The sequence below is a fragment of the Nyctereutes procyonoides genome, unplaced genomic scaffold (assembly GCF_905146905.1).
Source record: "Nyctereutes procyonoides isolate TBG_1078 unplaced genomic scaffold, NYPRO_anot_genome, whole genome shotgun sequence".
Classification (NCBI taxonomy): Eukaryota; Metazoa; Chordata; class Mammalia; order Carnivora; family Canidae; genus Nyctereutes; species Nyctereutes procyonoides.
This window is the reverse complement of record NW_026575049.1, coordinates 37725215-37737444: the sequence shown is the minus strand read 5'-3', so window position 1 is coordinate 37737444 and position 12230 is coordinate 37725215.

Sequence of the window (12230 nt, the reverse complement as noted above, 5' to 3'; positions counted from 1 at the left end):
GTCACTTTCATTTAATAGTGCCTTTTAAGGTTGTTATTTTATATGTAGATTTTGTAGATTAATATCTGTTTCTCCCAATTTTAAGTTCTTTTTTTAAGAAAAGTGTTTTATTTATTTATTCATGAGAGACACAGAGAGAGAGGCAGAGACAGAGGAGGAGGGAGAAGCAGGCTCCCTGTAGGGAGGCCAATGTGGGACTTAATCCCAGGACCCCGGGATTATGACCTGAGCCAAAGGCAGATGCTCAACCACTGAGCCACCCAGGGGTCTCCTGATTTTAAGTTCTATGTGTCATTTCTCCTTCCCTCTCCCTTCCCTCCCTCCATGCCCTCTCACTATATTAACGTCCAGCACTTAGCACATAGTACCTGGGACGAACCATTGACACCCATTTACATGCAAGCTGAGGGTTGTCCATGATGATGGATGAGCATTCACAGAGAAAAGTCTTCACGTCCTCATGTCCTTGAGGAGGGGAAGCCCTATACCTGTACACATGTTGGATTTTCCTACATTAGGAAGAAGAATTGGGATCTACACAATAATCATTCCTATACCTGGGTCATTAGCATGGTTCAGCCTCTCCCCTGCTTTGGTCATTGCCTGGTTGGCCCGGTGTAAGGCCAGTAGCAGAGGCCTCCAGCTGTGATGGAAGACTTGGTGGTAGTACAAGTTAGCTCTGGGTTCCAGGCATCATATACACAGTTGTGTGTGTGGTGATCAGCATATATGTGTGCAGACTTGACTTGATAGGGACCCAAACAATACTGATAGCTATCTTGCAAGTATGTGCAACAAGTAAGGGCATGGGTACGTGTCCCCCCCCCCCCCGTTATTAGGATCCCTGTTGATCAGATTTGCCACACTTTTGTGCTTAGCTTTCAGTAAGCAAAAGCCTGCCCTCATAAATCAAGCTGCATATGACAAGATAGAAGGGAAAGTGACAGGATTTGCATTATCAGCTGGGAGGGATTATAGAAAGGAGCTTAATTAGAAACTGGGAGTGACAGCTAAAAAACACATGCCTTTTGTTATTTTATTATTGTTGAACTCTACTTTCCCTCCCATATGTGAAAGTGCCCAGGCAAGATGCCTGATGATTGCCTAAAGCCCCAAAAAGGAAGACCAAGGCAGGAAGACCATTTGCTGTCTTCTTTCGTGAGTAACCACTGGGTGGTCCTGTATATTTCATATTTATGGGTGTCATCAGAGCCAGGAACGGTGATGCTGCCTTTAGTCTGTGACTGTGTGGGACAGTAAGGGAATATTTGTAAAACTACAAAGCAAAACGCTATTGAGTGTTGACCTCCCTATCTGCACCCCCCATAAAGGAAAAGAATGTAGGTCCCATGTAAAATGGGATTTTCTTGGGACACCTGGGTGGCTCAGTGGTTGAGTGTCTGCCTTTGGCTCAGGGCATGATCCTGGAGTCCTAGAATCAGTCCCACATCCAGTTCCCTGCAGGGAGCCTGCTTCTCCTTCTGCCTGTGACTCTGCCTCTCTCTGTGTGTGTCTTTTAGGAATATGAAAGGGAGGAATAGCAGGTTCTCTTGGTAGTAGCAACTTTCAAAAGCCTGAGTTGTGGTAAATATGGTTTCCCAATGGGGCCATCAAGGAAAACACAAGTGTATTTGTATGTGATGGGCTTAAAGGGACTTATGAAGACTGGGTGAATTTATGGCTTTTTGAGGGTTTGTTCTCTGGGCAGCTGTTGGGCAGTAACTCAAGCGGTGTCCAGGCCACCAGGTCAGCATACACACAAAGCAAGGGCACCCTGCCATCCACAATATTTCATTAGACTCATAAAAAGATCAACATAGCGTGATGCTTGCAAATTCAAAAACAGGCTCCATAATGAGGACCTCCAAACTCAGTTGATAATAAACTAACACACTGTGCTAGAGAAGGTAAAGAAAACGGCACTGTTTTAGGGTGAAGGAAAGCTGCCTAGAGGAGGTGCAGCACTGATTGGACAGGCGCAGTCACCCGGGGGTTCCACTGGCATAGCCAAAGGGGACTTTCAACTACCAACAGGACAGCCAGTCCTTGGCACTGGAGCAGGGGCTTTGAATTTCCAGACTTTAAAACCTGATCCATTAAAGGCAAAGCAGAGGGCAAGGAGGTTCAGCTGTAACAGCAGGGCTGAGGATGTGGTGGTTTGCCCCCTTTGTCCTGATGTTGTTGGCTTGGTGTGAAATATGCAACCACTTGCAATTTGAGACTAAAGGTGGATGTTGTGAGGTCCCAGTGGAAATGTGTTGATGAATAGGGTAGGTCTGATCCAAAGAGGCATGAACACTAACCTCAGCTTATTCTGGCAGGGTTGCCAAGCTAGGTTGGTGGCCTCCTTTATCAGCAGATAAGAACAGCTGAAATTTCCATTTCTTCTGTTGGTTACCAAATATTTATACAGACACACACATCCACATATTATATGAATTTACGTGTGTGAGTATGAGGGCCAAGGATAGGATTAGATAAATCAGAATCAGAAGGAGTGACAGAAGCTGGAAATGTGATTCTTTTAAAACACGTTTGTGTGCATATGTGCGTTTGTGTGTGTGTGTGTGTTTTATTTTGCCATATATAGTGAAGTGTAGCAAACAGTGGATTTTTAATCTTAGAAGATTAGGTTTTAATCTCAGCTTGATCACTTCTGGCTGTGCCTTTGTTGGCAAATTATTTAAATGTTCTCATTTCATTTTTTTTCCTTTTTTGGTAAGTTTTTGTAAAGCACAGATTGCAAATGTTTATTTGAATATAATCAGTGTAATAACTTCTCCTACCCCCTGCATTATTTTCCTTGTTTTTCTTAAATCCCAACAATGTAATTACTTTCCTTCCACTTAGTTAAGAAAAGTCAGCATTGTTAAAGATTGTTTATGATGCTTCATGTTTGGGGATGAGAAGCCATAATCTAGCCCTTGGCTCAATTTCATCCAGCCCACGGAGCTAATGTTTAAATAAAAGAGTTCACACCTTCAACAATTTAATGAAGTAAGCTCTTCTAACTTGTTTCATTTTAAGGGATTTTTAAAAAGTGTAATAAAAGATACATAACATGAGCGTTGGCATTTTAACCATTTTTAAGTGTACAATTCAGTGGCATTAAGTACATTCCCAATGTTGTATAACCAATACCACTATTCATTTCTAGAATTGTTTCATTATCCCAAATAAAAACTCTACCCGTTGAAGAGTAATTCCTCATTCCCCTTCTCCCCAACACAGGGCAAGGTCCGAACAAAAGAGCTTCTGTCTTCCTGGAGTTTGGGACCTGGCATGGAAGCTGGTGGAAGTGTTCTGTTTCACCAGTTTGAAAGCTCTCCAAATTGGGGTTTTATGGAGGCTTCATTACATAAGCCTGATTGATTCAACTTCCAGCCCCCATCCACTCCCCAGAAATCAGAGGGTATGACTGAAAGATCCTATTTAAGGTTCTGGCAACCAGCACCCTCGCTCCCTTAGGTGTTTTCCAAAAGTTGCTTTATTAGCATAACAAAAGAGAGCTTTATGTTCTCATCACTTAGGAAATTCCAGGGGTTTTAGGAGCTTTGTTCCAAAACCTGGAGGACCAAATATACATTTCTTACCATAAATCATAATATCACACCAGGTAGCCATGATTCTACTGTTTCTATGAATTTGACTACTCTGAGTACCTCATGTAAATGGAGTCTGGAGTCATACACTATTTGTCTTCGTGTGTGTATGGATTATTTCACCTGGGGTAATTTTTTCAAAGTTCATACATATCATAACACGTATCAAAATTTCATCTCTTCTTAAACCTGAATAATATTGGATTGTATGTATATCCCACATTTTGTTTACCTGGTCATCTGCTGATTGACATTTGGGTTGTTTCCACCTTCTGGATATTGTGAATGATAAATAGCCAAAAACCTATTGCAATGAACAATGGCATCCAAAAATATGTTTGTGTCTCTGCTTTCAATTCTTTTGGATATATATAGAAAAGTGGGATTGCTGGATCATACGGTGATCCTATGTTTCCTACTTTGAGGAACTTCCAACCTGTTTTCCTCAGTGGCTGTGCCATTTTACATTCCCACCAGCAATGCATAAGAGTTCTAATAGCTCCATACCCTTACCAACATTTGTTATTTTATGCCTACTTGTTTGTTTGCTTTTTATATAATGACCATGTTGATGGGTATGGAGTGGTACCTCCTGGTGGTTTTGATGTACAGTTCCCTAATGGCTGATAACGGTGAACATCTTTTCATGTGCTTATTGGCCATTCATCTATCTTCTCTGGAGAATGTCTCTTCAAGTCCTTTGTCCAGTGTTGAGTTGGGTTCTTCGTTTTTTGTTGCTGTTGAGTTAAAAAAATTTTTTATCCATTCTGGATGTTAATCCCTCATTGAATATATGTTTGCAAATATTTGCTCACATTCCATGTTGTCTTTTCATTCTCTTGATAGTGTCCTTTGATACATAAAGGTTTTCCATTTTGATGAAGCCAAATTTATATATTTTTTTTGTTTTTGTTGCCTGTACTGTTAAGTGATTTTTTAAAACAAATGTTTATTAGGCATTGTTTCTGTTCTATTTTTGAGACAACAAAACCTTACTAAAAACAAAATTCAAATGAAGATCTTAATTGACTTTATTCAATGATTCATGAATATCTAATTAAATAGAAGAACTGTACAAAATGAAAGATTTTTCTAGGAAGACGTGAGCAGGACAAAAATGTTACCAGCAAAGAGTGGATTGTTTGCAGCAAGACACCTTCCTTTAGGGGACACTGGGGTTAATTAGGTAGATTAACTCACTAGTGCTGACCAGGTGATTCCAGATTGACTGGTTTAAGATTTCACTTTCAGGAGAGATTGAAATTGTAATTAAATTAGGTATTAAGTCTTGGTTTGGTGACATGGACTCAGCACAAGTGACTCCATTTTGGACTTATTGTCTCTTTTTTAACAATCTCCTTGCCCACAATGTGGTTGGTCATGGAGGCTCAGGTGTGCAAAATGGTCTTGCTGATGCTGCATTCCTACTACTTCTTTTTGTTCACCTGGTTGATGTAAACACTGCTATTTTTCCTTGGCATCTGCATTTGATATCAATAGTCAAGTGGAGAGTTTAGTTGAACAGTGAACTAGCTGCTGGCATTTGTGTTTTTATTAACCAAAGCAGTAATTTGACTTAATAGTACTCTTCATTTCATTCAAATAAAATATGTATAATTGTATCAGTAATACAATTAGAACTATACATACATGTATGTACTAAACAACTATGAAGCTATTTTTTCAAAAATTCAGTCATTTTTAAAATTCTCACCCAATTCTTTTTTTTTTTTTTTAAATTAAACTTAGGTATTCTCCAAGGAAAAAAAATAAAATCTTGGTCTCCACTGGCCGTCATTAACTTTAATGCTCATGTGTTTTCTTGGAACAGGCAGCATTTAGTTTTCCCAGAAAATAAATAATAAATTTCCCATACTTTAAAGTAACTAGGATCCAATTACTGAACTCATCCTACATATATTCTTCAGTTTTCCCTTACCATCCATCGAGATCTTTAAGAAGTCTGAAAGGATTTTTTTTTTTTTGTCTTAGTTGAAAAAACAAGTACTTTGACTAAAGGTAGACCCCAAGCAAGGACAATCTAAATTTTTATATTGCTAATTAAATTACCCAATAAAGTTTAAACTCTGAAATTTGAAACTCCTTCTGTGTTTAAGTTTTATAAAAAGTATACCAGTAGTTGTTCTCAGATTCTACCTCCACACTGATAAAAGAGCAGCAGGCTAGTGTCCTGTGTTGTGCTATTGTTTTCACTGTCAGGGGTGTGTCATGGATGAACAACAAACCCAAATTAGAACCTCTATTGAGAAAAGAACAATTTGCACATTCATGGGTTAAATTTTAATTTATTTATTTATTTATTTATTTATTTTTTTAATTTTTTTAAATTTATTTATTTATGATAGTCACAGAGAGAGAGAGAGAGAGAGAGAGAGAGAGAGAGAGGCAGAGACACAGGCAGAGGGAGAAGCAGGCTCCATGCACCGGGAGCCCGACGTGGGATTCGATCCCGGGTCTCCAGGATCGCGCCCTGGGCCAAAGGCAGGCGCCAAACCGCTGCGCCACCCAGGGATCCCAATTTTAATTTAGAAATTTATAACCAACTATGTGTTTTCTTAAAACCACTAATAAGTACATATTTCTATCATTCTGCAAATGTGTTTGGATTTCAAAAGTCTTTTGTTTTATACTGGTAAGCTAGGTTCAGCACATCTACTTTGATTCAATAATAACTAAAAAATTAATAATTAAATAATTAATAATTAAAAATTAAATAATAAATAATTTAAAATAATCAAGTAATTAATAATTAAATAATTAATTAATTGCATATGCCTGTATAATATTAAGAAGTCAAGCTTGGAAATGGAGACCAAAAAAAAAATCCTCAATGTTCAAAGATGGGATTAAAAAGTGTGTTCAAAAATGTATTTATTTGACTTTCCTTATTATATATAAGAAACAGTACAGTACAGAGAGATTTAGTGCACAATGTATAATGCTCCTGTGTGGCTGGTGGATATTTTGAGAATCTACTAGGATAATGCACATCAGGCTGTCAGTATGGGGCCCAATACATAGGATGGCTAGAAGGAAGTGGGATGAAATAGAGAAAGAAGTTGGGTCCATCTCAGGCAGGGCCATGCAAGTGATCTGTGTTCTGGACAGAATAATGTGAAACCATTCCAGGATTTATGGTGACAGAGTGACATGATCTGAAAAGACTGGGTTCTCTGTAGGGTTGAGAATAGGTTGGAAGGGAGGAATATTGGGGAAGCCTGTGTGGGGCTCCAGGGAGTGGAAAAGAGATGGAGTAGGAGTTTGGCGGCAGCAGCAGCTATGGAAGCTAGCTCTGTAGGGAGCTCATGAGAGGGTCAGTCTCTGGTTTACTCCATGTGTAGGTCCCAGGACCAGTCGCAAAAAAGGCAACATTAAAAGAGCAAATTTGGAGGAGTAGCAGTGCATCACAAGCGCGTCACAAGTTCAGTTTAACTATGTTAAATCTGAAATGTTGCAGGAGGCAGATGTGGGGGGGCTGACCCTGAGAAAGCTCCACTCCACAGCTTAGATCTTATGGTACTGCTGGACTGAGAGCCTGCTTCTGACTTCTGAGCTTGGGTCTCCTGTGAGTGAAACTTTACCTCTGTCTTATGGTCATAGTGACCATAAGTGACATACAAGAGAAGGAAGGCTGAGCTTGAACTCAAGACTTTCCCATTTAGTTTTAGCTTTTTTCGGGGCCCCTGGGTGGCTCAGTTGGCTGAGTGTCTGATGCTTGATTTCAGCTCAGGTCATGATCTCAGAGTCCTGGGATCAAGCCCAGAGTTGGGCTCTGTGCTCAGCAGGGAGTCTGCTTGAGATTCTCTCTCTCTCTTTCTCCCTTTGCCCCTCCCTCTGCTGACAAACTCTCTCTTTCTCAAATAAATAAATAAAATCTTGAAAAAAACTCAATCAATCAATCAATCCACCTTTTTTTCCCTTGCAGACTAGTGGAGGGTTCTTAGGCAAGTCATATAAACATTCAAAGCCTGTTTCCTCATCGTAATCTGAGACTATGCTACCTGCCCCTCTTGCCTCAATGTATTGTAAATGTTATTTGCTTTAGAAATGTAAGTTATCATGGAAGAGGCAACATAGGCAGCAAACGGGTTTCACTCCTAAGACTTGTATTCAGGAACCGACTGTATGGCCTCTGGGAAGTGCTTTTCCTCCTCTGCAGAATATAGATAATGCTAGTTATGAAAAGCTATAATATCTATTGTTGAGAGGTCAAATTATGTAATGCATAATAAATTGACTTAAGAGCTCTAATAAGAAATATAAGTGTTGTTAATATCCTCATGATTATAAAGTCTGACTTATTTCATGTGGCTAAAGGAAATGATAAATGATCCACAATCTTTTTCAGGCCCTCCTGTGGATGTTGACCTAGATTTGTAAGTCTGATGATCTGGACCATGGAAGTACTCCATCTATTGTTTTCTTTGAGCTTTCTTTGAGTAATGTAAATGGAGACTCATAGGCCAAACCTATGAAGATATAGGCTTTACCCTATTCACTTAATGCTCTCATGGAGTAAGTTATATCAGACATTTCATTGTAGCATCATGTATTTACATGTATAAGTACACTTAAACACATAAATAACATGGTATTTGCAAAATAGATTTTCAAGGTTAAATTTACTAGTGTTAAAGTGTTTTTACCCTGCTTGCTTTTTTTTGAGCTTGAAATATATAGATTTGCAATCTTGGTGAAGTTAATTGACATGGAATTGTTGTGATATATGTATATGTACGTTCATTTGAATATATTGTTCCTGAGAAGTACTTTTCAGTTTGATTCTCCTTCAATTTTCAGAAGGTTTACTACTTGTCTATTAGCTTATTTCTTACATTTTTCTTCTTTGCCTTCAATTATGTGGGTGGTTTTATCTTGTGTAAGGCATTTGGAATGAAATGTTGGAGGTCTTGCTCTATATCTCTTGATGAGTAGGGTCTGCGTGACAATTAATCAAAACATGGTGATCTGTTTGTAGCCAACAGCAGTCTATCATGCATGCTACAGCGTTCGTGAGAAGATGCGTTACAGTGCTCTCCGTTTGTCTCGGTGCTTTCTTCTCCCCATTTTCTGCATGGCTCACCCAAGCCACTTTTCAGCCATCTCACTAGTTTGCTGAAATTTACAGCAGAAGATTTTTTTGGGGCAGGGGCGGAGAGGGATCTATGTTATCACCTAAAGATATAATAATTCTCTTATTTCAGGAACATCAATGGTCAATGATATTAGAAATTCAGGAAAGGGATAATGATTAAGAGCATAGGCTTTAGAATCAGAAAGCCCTGTGTTTAGTTGGCTGCATGACCTGAGCAAGTCATTTTACTGATTGGGCAAAAATAGCGTGTGTTTGCATGGGTTTCATCAGCCTAGCAAATCTGTCCTGGGCACAAGATAGTAAAGTAAGTTCTGGCCATTCAACAGATAAACCCCCTCAAGTCTTTGTGGATTTGCATTGTAGAATTTATTTCTCACTCACTAAAAGTCCAATTGCTGGTTAGGCTCTGCTCCATGCAGTCATTCAGGGGCCCAGGGTGACAGAACATCTGCTATCTTCCAAATGTGCCTTCCAAGGTTATCCTGGGCATCAGCCTCCAGTTAGAAGGCAGGATCATTTGGGAAGTTCTCATGGATGGGCCTAGAAATTTGGTACACCACTTCCATCCACTTTTCCTTTGTCATTGTTCAATGAACAGCTAGGGAGCCTGGAAAATGTAGCCTAGTTATGTCTAAAAGAAAAGAGAAATTATCGATGAACACCTCCTCAGTTTTCACCACAGTGGATGATATGAAAGAAATAGATATATGGCACTTGCTTTCAAGTTATAGTCTAGTGAAAGAGGTGAGAATAGCACATATGAAGCCATCTAAAAATAATCATGTGTTAAAATGGTACAGCACCGATGTTAAATGCTAGGGGAGCTATGAGCAAAGAGATCATGGTGGGCCAGATTAAGTAGGAAAGGTCTTTCTGGAGGAGGTGGGATTGGACGTTTGATATAAAATTTGAGTTTGTTTTTAAAGACCAGTGAGATTTGGACATGTGGAGAGGAGGGGAAGGGTATTGGGATTCATTTACCAGGATAAGATAAAATTTATTCTGATTTCATTCATTGTTTTATATGTGTACCTCGTATAGGTCAGAAAAGAAAAGCCTACAGAACACCAATGGGCTGATGATTATTTTCCCAAGCTGGTATAAGATAAGTAGGTGTATCCAAATCCTATGATATGAATTCCTACAGCAAATATTACTTCATGTGTCCAAAAAGTGCAGACGTTAAAACTTTCATCTGTGTACATTCCAGAGATATTGTGAAAGTGACTCCGTGGACGCAACCTACCACTTATTTGACATCTTCCTTCAGATGTCTGAAAGTCATTGCAATCCTAATTGTGGGGAGAGCCCTTGTTTTCCCACAATACCCAAACCTATTCCCTACCTCAATGTACAGTGCTATGAGAAATTAGTCTCTTAGGTCCAAAACTAGGAGACTCCTCTGGCTTTCTATTCTCCTATCTTGCTTCACATACATTCAGTCTTTAAATTCTTCCACTCTATCTTCAAGATATATTCCAGATCTAGTTATGCCTCACCTTCTTCATAACTAAAATCCTAGTCCAGGATACCATCAGTACACCACTGAGGTTCTACTCTTATCCCCTACAGAGAATTTTTCATATAGCAGCTATAGTGAGCTTTTTAAAACTTAAATCCTTCATTCCCCTACTCTAACACTTCAATGATTTCCTATAACGCTTAAAATAAAATCCAAGCTTCTCTCATACAAAGAGCTAATCTTCTGTCATTCTCCCTCATGATCAATATGGTCATTGTCCATAAAAAGCTCCTTGGGACTTTTGCACTTGTGGTTCTTTCCAAGTGGAACTGTCTTCTCCCAGAAATGCATAGAGCTTGCTTCCTCACTTTGTTTGGATGTGTGTTCAAATGTCAGCTCTTGAAATAGGCCTTCCCAGACCTTCTATCTAAAAGACTCCCCCTAGGAATACCTCTACACCCTTACCATTTTATTTTTCTTCCTGGAAATCTGTGGTTAGTACATATTTCCTACTTGTCAGTTTTTGCCTTCCCCAATAGTCCATGAGGACAGAGGCCTTGTCCATCAGGCTCATCTCTAATCCCAGCACTTAGAACACTATGTGTTCAAAGCAGATATGCAGCAAAAGATTTCTTCAGTGAATACGGTGCCCAAGTGACTTGGTAAGTTAAGCACCTAACTCTTGATTTTGGCTCAGGTCATGATCTCAGGGTTGTGAGATTGAGCTCTGAGTCAGCTCTGTACTTAGCAATTCTCTCCCTTAAGTTTCTCTCCCTCTGCCTTGGCCCCCCGCTCCCCCTTTCCTGCCCTACCCCCACTCACACATACTCTCCTCTTTAAGAAAAAGATTTCATATTATTAGTCCAAAACTTTGAATACTACATTGTCTTCCTTCTGGGGAATAACTCTCTAGGACTGGATGGAATGCTTAGGAAATGCTAATGATCTCAGAAGTGCATAAAAAAAAAAAACAGTAAAGTGATTTTAAATAGTGTTGGAAACTCTGTATTTTCAAGTTTCAATATTAGGTCTTTGTGGTAGAGATCATGGGACTGAGTTAGAATCTCTGTGTTCTGGTCCCTGCTGAGCTTCCAAATGGATCTGTATTACTTGAGCCTCAGTCTCTTCATGCTCAAAATGAGGGAGTTGACTTTCATGATCTCTTGATAAGATTCCTATCAATCTAATATCTGTAAAGGGGTTTAAAAAGGAGCAGATATGATAATACTTAATTTAAAAAGTATTTAATAAAATGTGTATTAGGCAGCATTCAATAAAGGAACCACTAAGAACCACTATTTCACAAATATACAAAAAGAGATTTCTTGCAGGAACTTGACCTTGAGCAATTGGATAAGCAGTCTCTGTAAGCCCGTTGACTTTGTCACTGGTATCAGACCTTATAGTCCACAGAGCAGGCAGATAGAAGGGAAGATGGGCATAAAGCAGCAGAGACCAACAACGAGCTGGAGCCAAAGGTGATTCACTGAACCTGCCAGTTCATATTGACTCTGACCTTGATGGTTTGGGTCCTGCAAACAAGTTAATCATCCTTTGTTGGGTAGCTAAACACATACCAGGCTCAGGAGTTAAACAACTGTAGGAGGATCTGGGAAGAAGGTGGGGAAGTTTCAGTCCTGTCTGCTACCCTAGGTCAACAAGGTGATTTAGCACAGAAAGGATAAGATGTACCAAATGGCTGCCATTTCACTTCCACCCTTCAGATCTTGTGTAGGACAGTCCCTTGTCGCCTACCCTAACCAGAAACATATAGGGAAAGAAATTCAGGGATAGTAGTCCTGCTGAGCCAAGCAACAAATGATAGATCCTCCATGAAGTACATTTGTAATTGCATGGAATAATAGTTTCAACCCTCCTTTTGTGGGTTTTTCAACTTCAATGATCAATTTGGACCTGTTAATGTAATAATGAAACACATGCAGAGAGAGGCAGGTATGAATCTACCTCCTTTTCATTCTTGGAGAGTCACTGGGGTATCCCAGCAAATGGATCCAGAGGGAAAAGAGGGTCATCTTTTGTGTTTTGTTGG